Source organism: Mustela erminea, chromosome 1, assembly GCF_009829155.1.
Source record: "Mustela erminea isolate mMusErm1 chromosome 1, mMusErm1.Pri, whole genome shotgun sequence".
Classification (NCBI taxonomy): Eukaryota; Metazoa; Chordata; class Mammalia; order Carnivora; family Mustelidae; genus Mustela; species Mustela erminea.
This window is the reverse complement of record NC_045614.1, coordinates 29,457,356-29,477,505: the sequence shown is the minus strand read 5'-3', so window position 1 is coordinate 29,477,505 and position 20,150 is coordinate 29,457,356. Positions and strand designations below refer to the sequence as shown.

Sequence of the window (20,150 nt, the reverse complement as noted above, 5' to 3'; positions counted from 1 at the left end):
AAGAGGAAATCAGGTTCTGAACAGAGATGAACAGTGCAAAGAATTTTCAAAAAGCAGGAAAGAGAAAGAGGAATATGCTATTTTTGTCCTGAACTTGTCCATTTCCCATGTACTCATTTTGCCAGGAGTGAAAAAGCAGGCAGATGAGCATCTTTGTTGCCATCATCATCGTCACCCAATGTCATCATTTCAATAACTGTTGTTTATTAAGCACAGAAATCCCATCAAATAGGTGCTGCTTTTATCCAAATTTATGGACAACCAAACCAGTTAGCGTGTTTAGGCAACTTGCCCAAAACTACAGAGCTGGTAAATGACATAGTCAGGACTCCTACCCAGAGGTGGCTGTCCCCAGAGTGCTCTTGACCATTGCACTCTGCCATCAGTCATTGTCTTTTATTTATGTTCTGTCTTGTACAAGTAGCCATTAAAGGTCTTTAGCCTCATAGATGGTAATGAGTTAAATATTCAGGTTGTCTTTGATCCCTGGGTGAACAATGCCATTCTCTGGGTCTTTTTTTGGATGAATTTTCCAACGTGAATTCCAGGCCTTCCGGTGATTGTGTTCAGTGATGGCAACTGATTTTAGGCTGCATTTGCTCTTTAAATCCACTTAAAGTACCAGCATTCCTTAAAGTGATGTGCACCACAGCCTTACTTGAATGATTATAAAGCCATATACACATGAGCTGGGATTCACCATTTGAAAGTGAGGTTGTTCTTCATGCTACAGCAAACTGTATTGAAACTTCTTTTATATGCATACCCTGTTATTCAAATTCTTTTTTTTTTTTTTTTTTTAATTTGGTTCAAATTCTTAAGAGAAATCCTGGCTATGTATTTCTTTTCCTACCTGCTTCTAGAAAGGATTTGAGGCAGTTACTCTAGCGTATTTTACTTACTGTTGAGAGCTAGAAATTCAAAGGCAGAATATTTTTATGAAAGGCAGTCGTGTTGAGGTCTTGATGCTGCTCCTGGAAATGACTTCTCTAAACACTAAAAAATGGTGGTTTGGAGTCTGGAATGAGATAGTTCTTGCTTCAAATATCTATCTGGCTACTTGCCATATGACCTTGGGCAAGGCTCTTGGCTTTGGGGGCCTCAGTTTCTTAATTTGTAAAATGGGGAGTAATAAAAGGATCTCATCACTGTGAGGGTTACCTGAGGTAGTGCCTGTAGAGCACGGGACACAGTGTCTGGTGTCCAGGGAGGGTTGAATAAATGTGACGATGATGGAGGTGCTGGTGGTAAAAGAAATAAGGCTTACTGCTTCATTTCCGCCAACGGAATGTTCCATGGAAGCTAATTATATGAATCTGATGAGCTCCTCTCGATGGGTGGATACCCAGCTTACCTTACTTGGCACTGCCACGGAACAGTGGTTCTCGAATGTGTCCTCACATAGTTTAGAGGTGTTTACTTTGAAATCAGGGAAGCAGGTGACAGAGGAAGCACCATGGGCAAGGAGCTGGGTGAGTTGGGTTTAATTAGGGCTCCACTGCTTGCAGCTTGCATGATCTTAGGCAACTGTCTTAAGCCTTCTGAGCCTCAGTTTCTTCTGTGACATGGTGACAGCCATACCTACCCATCAGGGCTGTTTTGAAAACCGCATGACCTAACATGTTGTGAAGATTCTTTGAAGACACACTGGTTTACAAATCCAGTTGTTTGTGGCGGAGATTTTACTGGGAGGGCAAAAATTTGATACAGAGCTGCCCACGGGACTTTATGGGCTAGGTTTAGAGCCCAGGGCTGAGGCAACTTTCTATTTCAAAGATGCAGTTTCCCAGGTTAATCTCATCTACTCGGAAATGCTAGAGCAGCAGTGGAACACTTTGAATCAAACGGTTAGTTGTCTTTGGAGGCCTTTCCTCTTTTGCTTATCAGATGCTGTGCCTAGGTTCTTTAAACCCGGGCTGCAAGGAAGAAATCCTTAGGTGACAATAGATTTAGTGGAGTATAAATCTACGTAACTAGCAGCCGGCTAGGAGCTGATGAGGGTTGGCCCCAGACTCGAGCCACAGTAGCCGAGTTAGAAGGATGTGCCAACATCAACTTCAAGCCACGGGGCCCAGCAGCAAACTGCAGAGAAGCAGTAGTAGCCTGTGGTGTGGCCTGTGGTGCCCCCGTCATTCTTGTCAGTGTCACCATAATCACCATTAAGCTTTATTAAGTGCTGGTGTGTGGAGCTCCCTTAGGTGCCATTGCAGACAGATATGCAGCTGTGTGTTTTAAATGAGAGCCTCGTGCAGGGCCGTGAGGTGAAGGAGCCCCAGCTATAATCCAAAGCAGGCCCACAGCCGTGGCTGCGTGGGCAGAGGCGTCTGTCTGTGGTAACGGCTTAGCCCATGGCCACTTTCTCTTAGAACTACCCTCTCACCTTCAACGGTGATCCTGGCCGTCATGTTTTAGTGTGTAACTTGGCTTCCAAGGCCACCCCTGAGTGGATAAAGGATGCATAGCTGACTCAAGATGGGCCAGTCAGAACGTCTGTTCCAGAAGGTGGCTTTTGGGACTAAGACATTTGCAGATACACTGCATAGGTAGGTGAATTTGGGAGCTATGGAAGGTTTATCTCTTGGATTTAGTTCAGTAATCCTCATAGCATCCCTATGGAGTAGGTCTTCTTCTCATTCATTTTATAGAAGAGGAAACTGAGTTGCTGGGGGGGGGGGGTTGGTTAACTAATTTATCCAAGACCATATTGTTGGGTAGTGGCAAGGCCAGGCATGAATCCAGGTAGCATGAACTCATGCATTCAGCCATGGTGGGAGGGGGTGCAGAGAGGGGATAATCAGACCGACTAAGAGACAAGCTGCCTTGATTCTCTAAGCTTTCTGTCTCCGGGGTCTAGACCTTAGTGACTGCACTTTCCAAGGTTGGGCTTTGGGAAATATCTTTGTGTCCTTATAAATAAATTCGCTTTCTTTGTGCACAAAGTAGTTTCAATGGATGTTTATTACTTGCAATCAAAAAGTCTTGATGGAGGGGCACCTGGGTGGCTCAGTGGGTTAAGCCGCTGCCTTCGGCTCAGGTCATGATCTCAGGGTCCTGGGATGGAGTCCCGCATCGGGCTCTCTGCTCAGCAGGGAGCCTGCTTCCCTCTCTCTCTCTGCCTGCCTCTCTGCCTACTTGTGATCTCTGTCTGTCAAATAAATAAATAAAATCTTTAAAAAAAAAATGTCTTGATGGAGTGATCACACTGTCACAGTGTGTTAAAAAAAGACCATGGGTCATCCATTGGCCTGTGTAGCCCAAGGTAGCCTTACATTATCTGTAGGTGGTGTCTAGGCTCGTGGTGGAGAAAGACAGGTAAACCAGTGATTGGAAGACAGTGTGACAAACTTTCTGAGAGATGTAAGTCTAAGTTGTTATAGAAACAGATGTGGGGCAAACAACATGAGACTGGTGTCAGGTGTGGAGAATCAGGGATGCCTTCTTGGGGGATATTTGAGCTGTTTTTGAAGAATGAATAGAAGTTAGCTCGTGAAGAATGGGTGGGAGGAAGGGTGTTCCAGGTAGTGAGACTGGTATGTGTAGGGGAAAAAGAAAGAACGAATGGATGCAATAGAAAGCGAGACCTATGATGCATTTCGAAAGGATAAGTAATTAAGTGTGATGGAGAAGAAGGAAGGAGGATGGACAGGATATGCAAATGAGGTTCTTGGCTGGACCAGATCTCAAAGGAGCTTTAGTGCCAAGCTATGGAGTTTGAAGCTTATCCTGTATGCCAGTGTTTCACTGCCTACCAGGTACCTTCTCTCCCTCCAATGTGAAGACATCGATAGCTTTTGAAATGGAAAAGATGACATTCTGACATTAGGCAGTCTTAGGACAAACACTACCACACACAGAATTCCAACATCCAACTCTACTGTTTTCATCTTTGTACATTATCAACATTGTAGTTGTCCTGAAACATGCCTATTTTTGTACATGGTCACAATCTACGTATGATTTTCACTTCCCAGTAGATCAAAAAGATTTTCTATGTTTCTATGTTGTCCTTTCTTAATTATTATAACAGCAGGCTGCAGACGCAAGGTTTTCTGAGTACACATACAGCTCCAGGCAACGCACAAGGTTCTGATGCAGCAAAGACAAATGACCTGAAGATTTCTGCTTTCCAACAACTCAGGATCTGATAGAATGCTTCTGTTGAAGTATGGAATCATACGCACTTTAAAGCATGTGGTTTTAATACGATTTTCTGAAAAATGCATTCAGTTCTTGGAGGATTGATTGAGGGATTTTTCTAATTCCTTCCTTCTGTGCTCACTGTCCCCTTGCCCCTACCCCATCATGAGTGCTCGATGGCTAACAAATGGCCATATCTTCACATGCTTCTTGTGTTCTTGTGCTACTTACCTGGTGTCTTTTTTGTATCTTATGCTCTGAAAGCCATTTGATGGTTAACCATAAACAGGATCCAAATCAAGCTCTTGAGCTGAGTTAATTTGATTATGAAACATTATCTTGATTGTGGCAAGCGTCCAGTTGTCATCTTTTTAATGATACAGACCTCCACAGCCCAAACTAATTATAAACCAGGCCCATTCTAGGGAGGGCAGCATTGCCTAACCAGCCTCTGCAAGCCAGACACGAGTGTGTCAGTGATGTGAGCACATCTGCTTTTCCTTCCTCTGGCCTTCTGTGGATATCAGCGATGTCATTTCTCTCTCCCTCCCTGCTCTTTTGTTAAAGAAAATAGGGGTGATTGGCCAAAATTGGTCTTTAAATTAAATTTTGGCTCTTACCTCCAACATAATCATGAACTTCCAGATTAAAGATGCAGATAATTTTGCAATCAGATTTACATTTTGGTCTGTAATGAGTTTAAACATCTTTACTTGCTTTAGTTTTCCCCTCTGTGATGCTTTTTGTTGACTTCAGCTCTGTAGTCTGAGTGGTATTTTGCTGTTTGTTTTTACTCCAGTCTTTAGATCTAAAAGTCCTTTATTTTCTTCATTCTTTTGTCTTTCTTCAGTTTTTTTTTATGTTTGTCATTCTTCAGTCTTTTTTTTTTAATTTTTAAAGATTTTTATTTATTTATTTGACAGACAGAGATCACAAATAGGCAGAGAGGCAAGCAGGGGGTGGGTGCAGTGGGTGAGGCAGGCTCATCGGACTCTGCTGAGCAGAGAGTCCGATGTGGGGCTCCATCCCAGGACCCTGGGATCATGACCTGAGCTGAAGGCAGAGGCTTTAACCCACTGAGCCACCTAGGTGCCCCCTTCATTCCTAGTCTTGTATAGTTGTAGAAAAGATATTGATCATTTGGTGTATGTAAAAAAAAAAAAAATTAAAGATTCATTCCACAGAGTCTAGAAGTGCTTCATTATCCACATAATGGAGTAATGGGTGGAGAAGCCAACCAAACGATATTCTCTGGAAATCCTCATATTTGGTTTTACCTAGTGTGTGTGTGTATGTGTGTGTGTGTGTGTGTGTGTATCTGTGTTTAGACACAACTATGCAAGTGTGGGTTGTTGATGCACAGACTTGAAATAGGTTGTTATTCCATAGATTTTTTTTTTTTTTTAAAGATTTTTTATTTATTTGTTAGAGAGAGAGAGAGAGAGAGATACAGAGCGCAAGCACAGGCAGACAGAGTGGCAGGCTAGAGGCAGAGGGAGAAGCAGGCTCCCCGCTGAGCAAGGAGCCCGATGTGGGACTCGATCCCAGGATGCTGGGATCATGACCTGAGCTGAAGGCAGCTGCTTAACCAACTGAGCCACCCAGGCATCCCTATTCCATAGATCTTAAAAATGTAGAAAACTCTCTTAGCCTCACTTTCTTAACTTGTAAAAGGGAAACAATAGCACTTCTTACTATAAGTGGTTGCAGGGATAATTCATTTGATGCTGCTGCTAAGTGCTTGCCCCACAATAAATACTCAATAAATATCAACAGTTAATATCATGGCCCTTGTCCTGTGGGAAAGAAAAGCCTTCTTTTTAATCTCAACTTTTAGCTACTAATAAGCCCCCAAGTTCATCTCTTTATAAAGAGGCCAAACTCATTGCCAGAAAGCTTAAACCTTGGAAGAGTTACCCAAGCCATGTTCTCCAGCATTCCTTCCCTCCTGACTCAGCTTAGGTTGAAAGATTTGTCAATTCCTTGTAGTTCTCACCAATACCATCTTTGTGGCTGATTCCCCTGGTGGCTATTGTCACAGCCCCTGGTCTCTGATTTCAGTTGCAACTGTCGTAACCAGTTTTGTCTCAGTCACTTGTCTCACCTGTACCACCTGATTCTGCTTCCTTCCCAGGACCCTCTCTCAGGTTGGGAGCCTTCCTGGCCTGGGCCAAAGAGGAGCCTGGAAGTGTCAGGGATGTAACTGCCCTCAGGGGCCACTGTCAACCCCTGGGTATTTAAACATGTGAATAAATGCTCCAGATTTTCATTCTTAGGTGCATAATTCTGGATGCATTCTTAGAAGTCCTGGCCAAATAAAGCCCTTCCATTCAGTGGCAAACTTGATAATATACCCTTCCATTGGTTTTTAATCCTTCCCTGGCTTTTCTGTATTCCTTTGTCTCTACTTCCTGAAATCATCTTCAAAATAAACTTCTGCACCCAAGCCCTCATCTCAGGTTCTGCCTTTAGGGAAACTCAGCCCATGACGGCCTTGAAGTTTCCTGCCTCCTTGGTATTTCTTTAATCTGTAATTATTAGCCCTGGATCATTTCTCTTTCCTTTCTAGCCCAGAGGGAAGAGAGGTCTCATGGATTTTCAAGGTCAGACTCCTTCTCTTTGATCTTCCTTCTGTCCCCTCTAAAATCTTCTGGGCCCACAGACCATCAAATCTTGTTTACTGCTACACTTCCAATATAGAGTATGTGGCCCATAATAAGAGTTTAAAACTAATTAAATGAGAGAATGAATTATTCCCTTTCTCTTGCATGTTTTTCAGTCTTCTTCTCTTGACACATGTTGTTCTCAGCTTTTATTGTTCTTTTAGTCTTTCTTTGGAGGTCCAGAGATCTTTTGCTTTGGAAGTAGACATGATTGCCTGATTAGAGAACCCACTGCTTTATTAGGTCTGCTAACCAGCTCCCAATGCCTTGGCAGTATAGGACCTTGACGGACATCTTTTCTTTCTTGAACTCTGTCTCACCGGGTCTTTTGAAATCTGCCTCTCTCCTGGTCCTTCTCCTGGCTCTCAAACTTTTCTTTCCAAGTGTTTTTGTTGGCTTGTTTAGCTGATTCTACATTTGGCTTTTTCAAGGGCTCCATCTTTGATCCTCTCCTTTCTGGAGTTACATAGTCAACCTGAGAAAATCAGTGACTAATGTCTTTTCAGCCATATGGATAGCTCCTGAATCTATAATCTCTAGATGGACTCTCCTGAGTTCAAAGCTGTTGGGAATCTCCATCTGAAATTCTTGCAGATGTTTCCAAGTCCCCATGTTCAAGCTGGGATTCATTTTCGTCTCCCCATTTTCATCTTTTCTTTCTGTTGCATACCCTGCCTTTGTTCCTGGGCTCATCATGTCACTATATTGCAGTATGGAAGTCTTTGTATGGTCCCTACCTGCCTGCTCTTAACCTTTGCTGTCAAGAAATAATTTCTGAGTTTCTACTATGAGTCAGACACTGTGCCAGTTGCTTGAGATACATGGAAAATAAAATAGACCCTTACAAGGCCCATAGTCTAGTAGCAGGTATAGACATTCACTTGATTTATCCCACAAATATAGCATTACAAACTGAAATAAGTGCTGTGGAAGAAAAGTCCAATGTGCTTTGAGAGCATGTCATGAAAGGACCTAATTTTTCCTGGGATTTGCACGGCTTCCTTTAGGAAGAGTGGCATTTGATCTGAGATCTGAAGGATGAATAGGAATTAATTAATTGAGAGGGACTCTTCCCTCTTTATCACTGTGCACTAGAGTCACCAGGTCCCACTGATGGTGCCTGTGAAATGTCTTCATTGTTCTATTTCCCATTCTGGTCCTAAACCATGGTAATTCCCACCTCCACTCTGGCGCTCCACTTCCAATCATTAATTTTCACATCACTGCAAGCATGCTTTTATTGGACACAAGTTTGACCACATAGTTTGCTTGCTTCTAGCTTAAAACCATTGGTAGCCCCCTAGTTCTTCTAGGGTATAATCCCAGGCCTCTGGCACGGCATCCAAAGACTTTTTAACTTTTGGCTTCGACCTTTGTTTCTTGCCTCATCTCCTGCTATTCCACAGCACACTGATTGTTTTTGGCCACTAGAGACTCTGTAGATCTCTGAAGACACAGTATCATCTTAGGCTGTCATGTGTTGGTATATGCATTTATTAACTTTGAGTTCCTCTACAATTCTCTTGCACCTGGTCAGCTCCTATGATCCTAGTAGGCCCTCCATAAATGTCATGTCTTCCATGAGACTTTCCTTGGCCCCTTATCTGTGTCCCCATATTTGTATTTGAATACTTCTCTCTTAGAACTCTCAACCGTTTGCCTTATATTAACTTAGTTGTTTAGTGCATGTGCTCCTCTGTGATCAAGATTGTGCTGTGCTCCTTACTCTATACTGAGGTGTTCAGTAATTACGTGTAATTGAATTGTCCATGTGCCCCCAGGGGAAAGGAGGCAAAGATACTGGGGAATGGGAAGAGAGCCAAAAGAAAAAAGCCAGACCTTTTCTATTATAAGAACTGGTAATCCCAAGCAGTGTTTAGTCAAGACATGTAGGTGGCCCAAGCAGACTGATTGTTTGGTGTCTCTTCAGCAATCAAGTGACATATCAGATTTGATCAATGCTGCTTGGGAGAAGGATGATGATGTAGCATTCTGGCCTCCTCAGTCAGCTCAGCGAAAAGAAAGCCCTTGGTTGTTGATTGATCCTACATAAAGGCATTGTATGGACCTTGTTTTGTTCTAGAACATTCTACCTCTACTCTTGCCTTAATGGTCTCATCAAAGTATTTCTTACAGTTAAACACATTTCCCTTCTTGAAGAAAGTTCTGACAAATGCTGTTTTCTTCTGTGTGTTACTTTTGTGGAGATACTTTAGTACCTGTTCTTGCTTGGCATCCTGGGCAGCTGCTGGCCAGTCCTCCTGTTAATCCTGCTCAGATACTGAGAAAAAAAAGCCCGGGTTGTTCAAAGCCCTTTACCAGTATGACACCAGTGACCTATAAAAAATTTCTTTTCAGGTCTGGCTTATATCCAATTAACAAAGAAATCTGTTTTATGTTTCACAGTTATCAGGATGTTGCTGTGAAGTGCGTGGCAGAGTGGGGCTTGTGTTCTGTTCTGTATTTACAAATGACAGGCAAATGGTGATGGCCGAGGGCCACGAGTGCGCTGCTGCTCTCCGAGCTTGCCAAGACTGCTCGGTGCCTGGGCCACCTCTCGGGTCCAGCACCCACCCGTGCCATCCTCTCCTGGACAAGGCTATGAGTGTTTTGCCTTGCTAGTGTTGGGGAGGCTTTCAGCACAGACAAGCTGCTTGTTGCCTTCACGTGGATGTGCCCAGGAAGGGAAGTGTGTTGATGACAACCAGAGATGGATGCTACAGGAATGCCCTTCTTCCCATTTGACTTTGTCCCCGAGATGGAAGCTTACTGATGCTGGTGTCCACTCACAGTGCAATGGACAATTAGTCGTTGCTAAGGGACAGGAACATAGAGTGGGAGGAAGATGAGTTCAGCTTTCCAAGTACTGAGGAGTTAGTCTGTGCTGGGTGCCATGTAGATGCTGCGGGAACACGGTGGGTGTAACATGGTCCCTATCCTTAAGGAGGCGTTATCTTTATTTATTGAGTCATTTAAGCCCTTCACACTCCTAAAGGTTAGTGAAAGTGGCAATTTGGGACTGGTCATTTGGAAAACCAGAGGCATGTCCTGAATTTACAGATCTTTCAGTGGAACTGAGGCCAACTATCTAAACTCAGTGTGTACAAAATGCTTTATATGATGTTGTGTAAAATGCTTTCAGATATGCTGTATCAGTTTAGTTGCACACGGCACCAGTATCACTAATTTTAATGATGAGAATCATCATGTCCAGATTAGGATTTCATTCTGGATGTCCTAGCTTATCAGAGATACAGCTTTCTGTGACCCTTGGTCTCCTGATTTTTTTTTTTTTTAAGATTTTATATATTTATTTGACAGAGAGAGAAAGCACAAGTAGGCAGAGTGGCAGGCAGAGAGAGAGGGGGAAGCAGGCTCCCCGCTGAGCAGAGAGCCCAATGCAGGGCTTGATCCCAGGACCCTGAAATCATGACCTGAGCCAAAGGCAGAGGCTTAACCCACTGAGCCACCCAGGCACCCTGTCTCCTGATTCTTTTCTTCCTTACTCAACTATCTCCCTGGCTAGATCTACCATAAATTTGGATTTTTCCATAACCACAGATTTGATGTATTTCAAACTCACTTTTATCCTACATCTTTACAACTCTGTCTAGCTCTTGTGTATTAAGTGTGCAATGTGTGTGGAGTGCTCCTGTGTTGGTGCCTCTTATCTGTCTTTTTAACATAGGCCTTCTTTATTTTGTCCTTTTTTTTTTTTTTTGGAAAGAGATAGGGGAAACTTGGCAATTTGACATTTCCCCCTTTTTTTGTATTACTGTTTTTATAATTTCCCTGATTCCTGTGAACAATAATTATGAGAAGTGGTATATGATCAAATGATTTCTTTCCTCCAGGTTAGCTTTATTTGGTGCTGTGCTGTGAATTCAGAATCACTGAATCTTTGGGGGAAATGGTCAGAAGGTAGAATTCAGAATTTTGGATGAAAGCTCTTAGATCTTAGTTTAGGAGGTCTGGCACAGAGCAGCAGGCCTCGTGAGTGACCTGACATGTGGAGTCATAGGAAGTGATGGAAACAGCGATCCTTGTCTGCAGAGGAGGAGGAAGCTTTCCTTGGCCCTACTCTGCTAGAAGTAATTTCTTCCTTCTCTGACTTCCATAGCATTTCTTTGTTTCTTTCTTATGGCATGCATTGCTTCATATTTTGATTATATTTTATAGTCACCAGATCTTTTACTAGAATTTTTTTTTTTTCTTTTTGAGGACAGGTATTGTCTGATGGTTTGACAACTACAATGCACCTCTAACAGAGGAACTAGAATGTAATGATTAACAAATATACATGTTTCTGGAATTTCTAGAGACTCTTTCCTTTATGTAATATTGTTTCATTTGAATCTTTTATAGCAAGCATGCATTACCATGCAATCAAGAAGAGAAAAAGTAACGATATAAGATTTTTCTGGATGATTAAATAGATAAGTGCATGATTAAGAATGCAAGGCTGCTGAGGAAATTGGGAAGCAAGACATCATTTACCGAACATCCAAAACACTAGTTTTCTAAAAAGTATAACATTTTTCATACTTATTACCCTAATTACTTTTGCAACATCTTGATGAATGGAGGGGGATAGGCACGTAATAGCTGTGATATCCAAAGTTCAAGTCTTTTCCCTACTGATTCTATGCAGGTTCCCTAAGCTTCAAAGATTCTGTTTCTGGATTTTTTTTTTCGTGTCCAGGTGTTCATGGATCGTTTTAAGGCAGCAGAATGGCTATTGACTAAATTGATCCCTGTGGTGTAAAAAAGTGAACTTAGCTTTCCCTTGGAGCTTTACCTCTTGAGTGGAACTATTTCATTGGGAGAGTCTGGCTCATTCACTCCCGAACTCAAATGCACTCAAATGCACTCTGAAATCTTCATCCATCGGAGCTCCTTCATCTCCATGCAGTCCGTCACCAAGTAGTCGCACGTGCTGTCACACGTTCCCATTATTTCAGGTTGCACAGAGCCAGGACAAAGATGAAGCTGGAAAAGAACATGCTTGTGTTTAGATGATGCAAGTCACCTTCTAATCTTCTCAAAGTGAACAAATACAGTGATTTCAAAATTGGCAGCCTCTTACTCAGGGACCGTGTGGCTTGAATGTTTGCCTCTGCATCTGTCTCTTAGATTGGAACCACCATGTTGTAGGTGAGCACATAGAACATTTCTAGGAAATACAAAGGAGGCAGATGCTTTCCAAGATCCAAACTTCGATTGTAGGATGTCTTTTTGGATTCAAGGATGTTGTTTATTCACAATTGTCAAGGGTGGTGAAGCTTTGAGGGAATACCAGATCACCTTGTGTGGCGTGACATACACAATTCATCAATGCCTCACTTGACCTGGCATTTGCACCCTTGAATTTCTCTAGGTCACAGTTTTTGGAGCATGGCATTTTTCCTAAGTAGGAATAGATTTCAGGTAGGAAGAGACTTTAGAGTGTGTACTCATGCATGCCAGTAAACCTTTCCAACGATCTTCAATTTGAGCATTGGAGAAGAAGGAAAACAGGGAGGAGATAGCCTTGAATCACTCAGAGTAAACATCTGACAATTAAAAACAAAAAAAACACTTGTTTTTTTCACAAGATAAGTATTTCCCTTTTGAAAGCCCACAGACTTTATTATTCTGGCCAAACTTAAAACGTTGGTTGGAATCTCAGTAGTATGGGCGGCGGGGTTGGGGGGAAGTTGTTTGAAATCAACAAACGTAAGAGGCCTCAAGTGATTGCAACTGCTGTTTTGGGGATTTTCAACTTTTTGGCACACGAAGAGAGCACCTGATAAGGACAGGCCCACCTATGACCCATGTGAATGGGACAGCCTCCTGAGGGATATGTAGCTCATGAAATCATGGGAAGCATATTTTAGCTCCTGGAACATTCCCGCTTAAAAGTTTTTGCAGGTTACACTATGAAGAAATTCAGGAAGTATGCTAACCTGTATTGCATGCCTATTCTCTACCTTGAATTGTAGAATTTAACTTACCCTCCTGACATGTTTAAGAGATATTTACTTTTATCTTTTATTATAATTGAAGAAATAGAGGATCGAGGTTGTGAAGAATGTGCTCAGTCACATTACTCTCAGTCAGAGAGTAATTGGCAGAACCAGGATTAGAACCATGACTGTTTCACTTCAAAATTGCAGGTTTTCCATTTATTCCCTGGCCTTACACTGTCCTCTGTGAATCTCACATTGAACAAATAGGTCTTGCACGATCTTTGTCAGTGGCATTTATTCCGTTTTCTTTTCTAATTTTGCCAATTTTGTACATCTTGGCCTTGCATTAAAAATTTTGGCTTACTGGTTTTTCTCTTCGGGTTTAAGAAATTAACAATATGAACCTTTGTGAATCTGGTTTAGTACCTTCTCCCTAAGAAGTGTTCAGAAAACACCAGAATGAGTGAATGTAAAATATAGTATGTGATCATATAGTCTTTATTTTTTATCCTTTTTTGGGGTAATTTTATTTTTTTTTCAGTGTCCCAAGGTTCATTGTTTATGTACCATACCCAGTGCTTTATGCAATATGTGCCCTCCTTAATACCCACCACCAGGCTCACCCAAACCCCCACCCCTCCAAAACCCTTAGTTTGTTTCTCAGAGTCCACAGTGTTACTCCTTATGCTCCACAAGTAAATGAAACCATATAATATTTCTTGTTACCAAAGCCTCTTTAAAAATCTACCACCAATGGGCATTTAGCGTATCTTCTATGTGTACAGCAAGGTGGTAAATATAAAGAGGTATCCTTAAGAAAGCTTAACATTTAATTGTGAGAGACAAAACTGTCAGGAGGCTCCATTCTCTACTCATACTTTTAGGTAACCCATCCATTGTGTATTGTGATTATTGCAGATATGTCTTTCTGATGTTCCACTTTCCTACTAACTTCATATTTTATTTGCTATTTAAGAGTTCAAGATGCTCATCTCACCGATCCAGGTCTCTTAGGTAATATATTTTTTGTGGGACTTTTCGCTCTGTCATGTGAAACAGTTAAGTGGCAGAACAAAATAACGGTGGCCATGTCAGTATTCAGGCTTTTACCCAGCATGCATCTGCTCCTTGCATTCCTGTGCTGCCACGTAGGGCCAAGCGGCCACCACCTCGCATTACTGTGGCGGACTCGTAACTGGACTTCCCTTGCCCCATCAGTTGACACTCAACACAAAGGCTGGCTGATTCCATTGTAGCACAAGTCAGACAAGGTCACTCCTCTGCTCACAACCTTCCCATTCCCCTCAGAGAAGAGACCGCAGTCATCACAGTGGTCTGCAAGGTCCTGCGTCATCTGCCTTGCCTCCAACCCATTGTGGTTCTCTGGCCTCATCTCCTGTTTTCTCCTTGGTCGCTCCATCCCACGCTCTCTTCTGTTCTTCCAGTCTCCTGGGGGTGCTTTGTCCTTGTGTTCCTTCAGCCCATTATGTGTGTTTGCAGGTACCTGGAGGGTCATGGTTGTTCCTTCACCTTCTTGAGATCTTTACTTGCGAAGACTCTCCCAAGGTCTACTCTGACTGTCCCGTTCAAGCTGTAGCCTCTCTTACTGCCCACTCTGGGACTACCTAGTTCCCTTCCTATAGCATTTATCACCATCTAACATGCTGTATGGTTTTTACTAGTTTAGTTTGTTTTATTTTCTATCTCCCTCAACTAGAAATAAGACCCAGAAGGCAGGAAGACAAATTCTTTGTTTTGGGTTTTGTTTTCTGTCTTGTTCTCTGCTGGATCCTAGTGCCTGGAACGGTGTCTGATGGAATGAGATGCTTGATAAATATTTGACTGAAGAATGTGTGAAAATGTAGCTATGGGACTTGTCTATGTCATATATGTTCTTTAAGCATTATGAACCTTAATGATTTACCCATTCATAAAGTACTTATTGAGGGTTTACTATATGCCAAACCATAGCCTGAGTCCTGGAGATACAATGGGCCTCCTGGAGCTCACTGTTTGGTTGGGGAAGCTGACATTCAGCATAAATGGCTAATTATGCAGTGCTACACTTGTGGTGTGGGCGCTCAGAGAACGGGGTGCCTGACGTAGTCTGGGATTGAGAGCAGAAGGCCTCCCTGCAGAATACTTGTCTATCCCTGCTTTGTGAACTTAGCTGTGAGCAGGGGATGAAGGCAGGACTGCTCGACAGCTACTCCCACAGGACCAGGGAATCTTTCACACAGATTTCTCAAGCCACTGTGGTTTTCAAACCTCAGTGGCATCAGAGGCACCTGGTAGGCTTGTTAAAACACAGATCTGAGCCTCATCCCCAGAATTTCTGATTCAGTAGGTCTGGGGTAGGACCTGAACATTTGCATTTCTGACAAACTCCCCAGTGATGCTGATGCTGCTATTCTGGGGGGCCACACTTAGAGAACCACTGGGTTAGAGGATGGTTTGACATGTCTCTACCCAAAATGGGGAAACTTATTCTGAGGCAAGAGTTCAGAAGACTTCTGATCTTGGAGGAAGGGCCACCTGCAAGGAAATATGCAGATGGTTATTGTTGCTGAAAACCACAGGGTAGGCATAGGAGGGACTGGAGATAATGACTTATTTTTATTTTTATTTTTTTCCTGAGTACATACATAGATTTGAAAGCTTGTTATAATCACTACTATTGTTTCTCTTGTCAGAAGCAAAATACATTTGGCCTGGAATGTTAGAATTTTTGCTCCTCTGGAGTCAGACATAATTGGATTGGAATTTTAGCTCTGCCATGTACTCATTGTGATGCTGTGGCGGATGAACTAGCTGGGGTGAACTAAGAGTGGGGGAGCAGCCATTTGGCCTTAGGGCCTCTCCTGCAGAAGTAGCGTCTTTTTAAAACATTTCTAGAGGTGGCGAGTTGGTGGTTGCTGAGACTGATTGGGAATTAGAGGCTGCAATAAGGAAGCTGGTGGCAGGTGCCTCTAAGCATGCGTGCCTCACCCCCAGCTCTCTCCTAGTGGAGGTAGGACATGGCTAAGCTTGGATTTTGGTCTTTTTCGGGGAATTCTTGTTTGGGGTAGGAACTCTCTGTCCACTTACTTCATCTGTAACATGGGATTCGTAATACTCCATTGTGTTGTGGGGACTTGAGGAGATTGCATATGTTGGAGGCTTTCCCCATTGCTTGATTGCTTGATATTGCATAGATATTGCTATTCTCTTAAAAATGTCCTTCGAAGATTATCCGTCCTTCCATCCATTCCCCTAGTCTGCACCCCACCACGCCAGAAAATCCTGATGCTCTACCATCCTCCCCTTTCACCTACTATTATGGGTTAAAATAAAACATGTTTTAGACATTTTAAACCTGATTGTTTCACTGTTCACATCTTGAAGAAACGGTAGTTGTTTGCTGATTTTTGTAAAACTAATTTTAAAAAACCGATTTGATAAAACTTGGGGAAACAATACTCGTTTTTAAGTGACTACTTGAGTTGAGTGGTTTGCTTTTCTGTGTTTTAGGGCCATTTACTTTTGGGTTCCTCCTACCTGCTTGGAAATTTCTTGTTCATCCTTAGGTTATTCAGGAATTTTTTTGGGGGGGGGGATGATCATATATTTATAAGAAAAATAGAATTAAAAACAAACACAATTTTTTCCTTGATTCTTGATTTTACTTTGCTTGTTAGTCAAAATTATTTTAGCAATAATTTTGGAGGTCTATTGTATCCTAACTTTTCCAGTTTTCATATGCCTTAGGAACCTCCACTTCCTTTCCTTGCAATAGAAATATTTTGACTGAATAGGTTAAAATACCAATCTATTCATGTTTTCAAATGTATTAATTTTTTGCTTTTTGTTCAGTTAGAAAAAAAAACCAATTGAAATCATACTTTTTAAATGCAAGCAACTACTTGTTCCTGTGTATAAATCAGCCTTCCATGAATCATGGTTTTGTTTTTGTTTTGTTTTTTTTTTTTTTTTCACCTTTTTTGACAATTCCAAGGGAAAAACCTTTCTTTTGTACTACATTAACCTCACACTGTATTTATGTATTTATATTAAACAATATTCTTTGGGCAAAAAAGGGTTTGGTGTACTTAGTGAATTATGAACCCCGCAGACTGTTAATGCTCCGTGGAACTCAGCGGTCGTCACTGATGAAACATCAGCATGTCGGCTATAAAATAAAAAAGAAGTAATTGGGGACATGTTGGGAGCTGGCAAATGGAAAACACTAGCAGATGTAGAACTGAAAAGAGAAAAGAAGTTTTAAAAAAATCACATTTACTACAAGAGGAACTGCACAGATGGATGATAAGAGTTAGCATTTCATTCAGATAGAAAGTGGATTAGAAATGATATTTCTGTTTCTAGTCCTTAAAAGAAGTAATACTTGAACTCTCACAATTAGCCATATGAAAACCACTTTTACAGCAACCACATAGACCTGAAAAGGATTATTTGTCAGGGACGTTTTTATCCCCTTAAATTAACAGAGGCTTGGGCACCTGGATGGCTCAGTTGGTTAAACATCTGTGTTTGGCTCAGGTCGTGATCTCAAGGTCCTGGGATTGAGTACCTCATTGGGCTCTTTGCTCAGCTGGGAGCCTGCATTACACTCTCCCTCTGCCTGCTGCTCTTCCTACTTGTGATTTCTCTCTCTCTGCCAAATAAATAAATAAATAAATAAATATCTTAAAAAACAACAACAACACAATTTAGGCATTGCTGGAGTCAACTTATCCCTATTTGTGAGAGCAGATTATACTGCATCCCTTCTCATCTTCTTGTCCAGCACTCTCAGTGTTAGCCTGAAACAAATCATGGTGGATGCGTTGGCCGTAGCGGCAGACACTACCCTAAGATCATCTCCTTCACCCCCAGCCAGCTATGAAACATTTGTGCCGCACTACCATGTATGTGTACGAACTGCTCTCTGGTAAACAGGGACGATGGAGGTTGAAGAGACGTGGAACGTTCAAAGAAAACCTCTACCTGGTCAGTGTGATGGGAAGTCCTGGACCACGGAGAATGTTAGCCTCTTCTAAATGCCAAACTCATTCTGATACCTAGGCCAGTGTTATGCCAGTGGGTTTTTAAATACAACATTCTGATCCTCAAGCCTATTTTGTTCCCATAGCCATCTCCAACGCACACTTGATATGTCTGTGTATTATATTGTGTGTTGTGTAGGGGGAAATACAACTTCTCTTCTTCTTTGGCTTGAACTGTTTTTTACATTCTGCTTTGTTAACTTTTCTGTTCATATAGTTTTCCATGCTCTAAAGTGTGAACCTGGCAAGAATGGTCTGGTGCCTTAGGAAGAAACTAGGTCCTATCTATACTCTATGATTCACATATTTTTTCTTTCCTGGGACTTAAGAATATCCACATTCTACCATGAGTAAAAGAAGCATAATGTAGGGGATGCAGAAGAAAGAATTAGGTTAAGAAGACCCTGCCCCACGCCTACCATCTGTTCCTGCTTCTTCTAATACAGTTTGGCTCTCTTCTTAGCAAGTTCCATGCTAACATCTTATAACTTTAAAAATTGTTTAAAAACTGCCACTTTTGGAGAGTGAATCCTGAGGACCTTCTAGTGGCTGGTTATTTCTAGAAACATCTCTGTAAATGAAAAAGGTCTCCTTACATTTTAGGCAGACTTGGCTTGCTGAGAAAGCTGAGGGAGACTATCCCTCCAGCCTGAGTCCTGATTTGCTCTTGAAGGAACGTGTCTCTGTAGCCCTTTTGAGGTTAAAGTTCTGAATATGATAATGTTCACTCCACAGGAGGACTTGGTCTTCAATGTCTTTTTGTAGTGACCCTCTAATATAAATAGACTTCTGCAATCCACATACCCAGGACACATCTAAATATAATGTTTATTAAATATCTCTTATATGTGTGAGTCACCCACAATAATCTCATTTAAATGTTATAGCAGCCCTTTGAGCTGGATGCTATTATCAGCCTTATTTCTACATAATGAACGGAGGCTTTGAATATTAAGTGACATGCCCTAGGTGACAGAGCCAAGAATTGAACCCAGGTCACTTGAGTTTAGAGCTCATGCTCTTAGTTGCTATACTTAACCATCTCTTATAGCTCAGGGGACATAAATGGAGTCAGCCTTGCTTAGCTTCTCCTCACTGGGAAGTTTATGTGTAATTTGCACAGGAATCTGTGTTTGGGGCAGAACTCTGAAGATGTTTGTGCCAGAGAGCTATTCGTGTCCTCAGCCCAGAACAGTGACAAGCAGGGGGAAGAGGTGCACGAGTTTGAAGAAGGGAAGAGTGGAGGCCAGGGCAAATTCAATAGCCTGGAGATTTTGGAAAACAAATGAAGAGACTTGTTTTCTACTCTAAGTAGAAGATTATTTTATTGTTTCCACTGATTTTCATTTGTCTAACACACAGAACTCATAAGCTCCTTTCTCCTGCTTTATACATAAGTAGAATAACCAGTGAAAAAGGAGGCTGAGTGGGCATTCAAGTCCAAGGATCCCTGAATCCAGTCTGTATTTGTCACCATTGTGCTTCGAGTGAAAAAGGACCAAAGCACCAAATCTAATCAGAAAATCTTTGTGGAGCTATCAGCAGGAATAAAGAAAGTATTTTGGGAAGTGGGGTGCCTTTCTTGGCAAGAACAGCAACAATCATGGTGGCCAGCGTTTACTGAGAGCTCACTTGGTATCTACTCTCTGCTCTTCCCAGAAGTCCACTAGGCCTTGGATATGTCTGTAGGAAGCTGTGTTCTCATGTGTGACCTGGCTTGTCATCCACGGACACTGCTGAAGTCAGGAGAGCCCAGTGGAAGAGAAGGCTGCTATCAGCATCATTGCAGTGGAGACTGATGAACTGTAGTCATCAGCTGATTAAAAATAAAAACAGGTGTAGTTTTGGGGCTGGTGACTTCAGTGAGCCCTAAGGGTGCCACTATGCCCTGCCAAACTGACATGAAGACACCCAGCAGAAGGTTTTCCCTGGTCAGCCTTCACCCTCTATTGTGCTGTTTCACAATCAGTGGAGTTTTCTTCTGGTACCATTAATGGATCCATTGGGATTAGGCTCGAATTTATCATAAATGACAGGGATAAATCCTGCTGGGAAATGGGATATCAGAGATGATGGTAATGGTGACACTAATTAATATTAGTGAATAAATAACATTATTGAACACTTAACATGTGCAAGATATCATTGCATGTACTTTACCTTTCATTTCAATGAACTTACCGTAGGTATAAGAAGCCCTAATTTATGAACTGACACATGGCGAATATGTCACTGACCCAGAGTCACAAATGGGAAAGTGATGTGGTTGAGGGTTGAGCCAAAGTAATCTAGAGCCAGAGGCCATATCAGTAGTCCTATATGTGTGGAACAGGTGCTGTGAAAAGTGATATATTTAA

At 42.0% G+C, this 20,150-nt stretch overlaps 1 protein-coding gene across 6 annotated transcripts in view; it reads left to right on the top strand.

The window, feature by feature from the left end:
- FHIT (fragile histidine triad diadenosine triphosphatase) overlaps positions 1 to 20,150 on the top strand; it is a 1,423,921-nt gene that overhangs the window by 94,141 nt on the left and 1,309,630 nt on the right. The window lies entirely within an intron of this gene.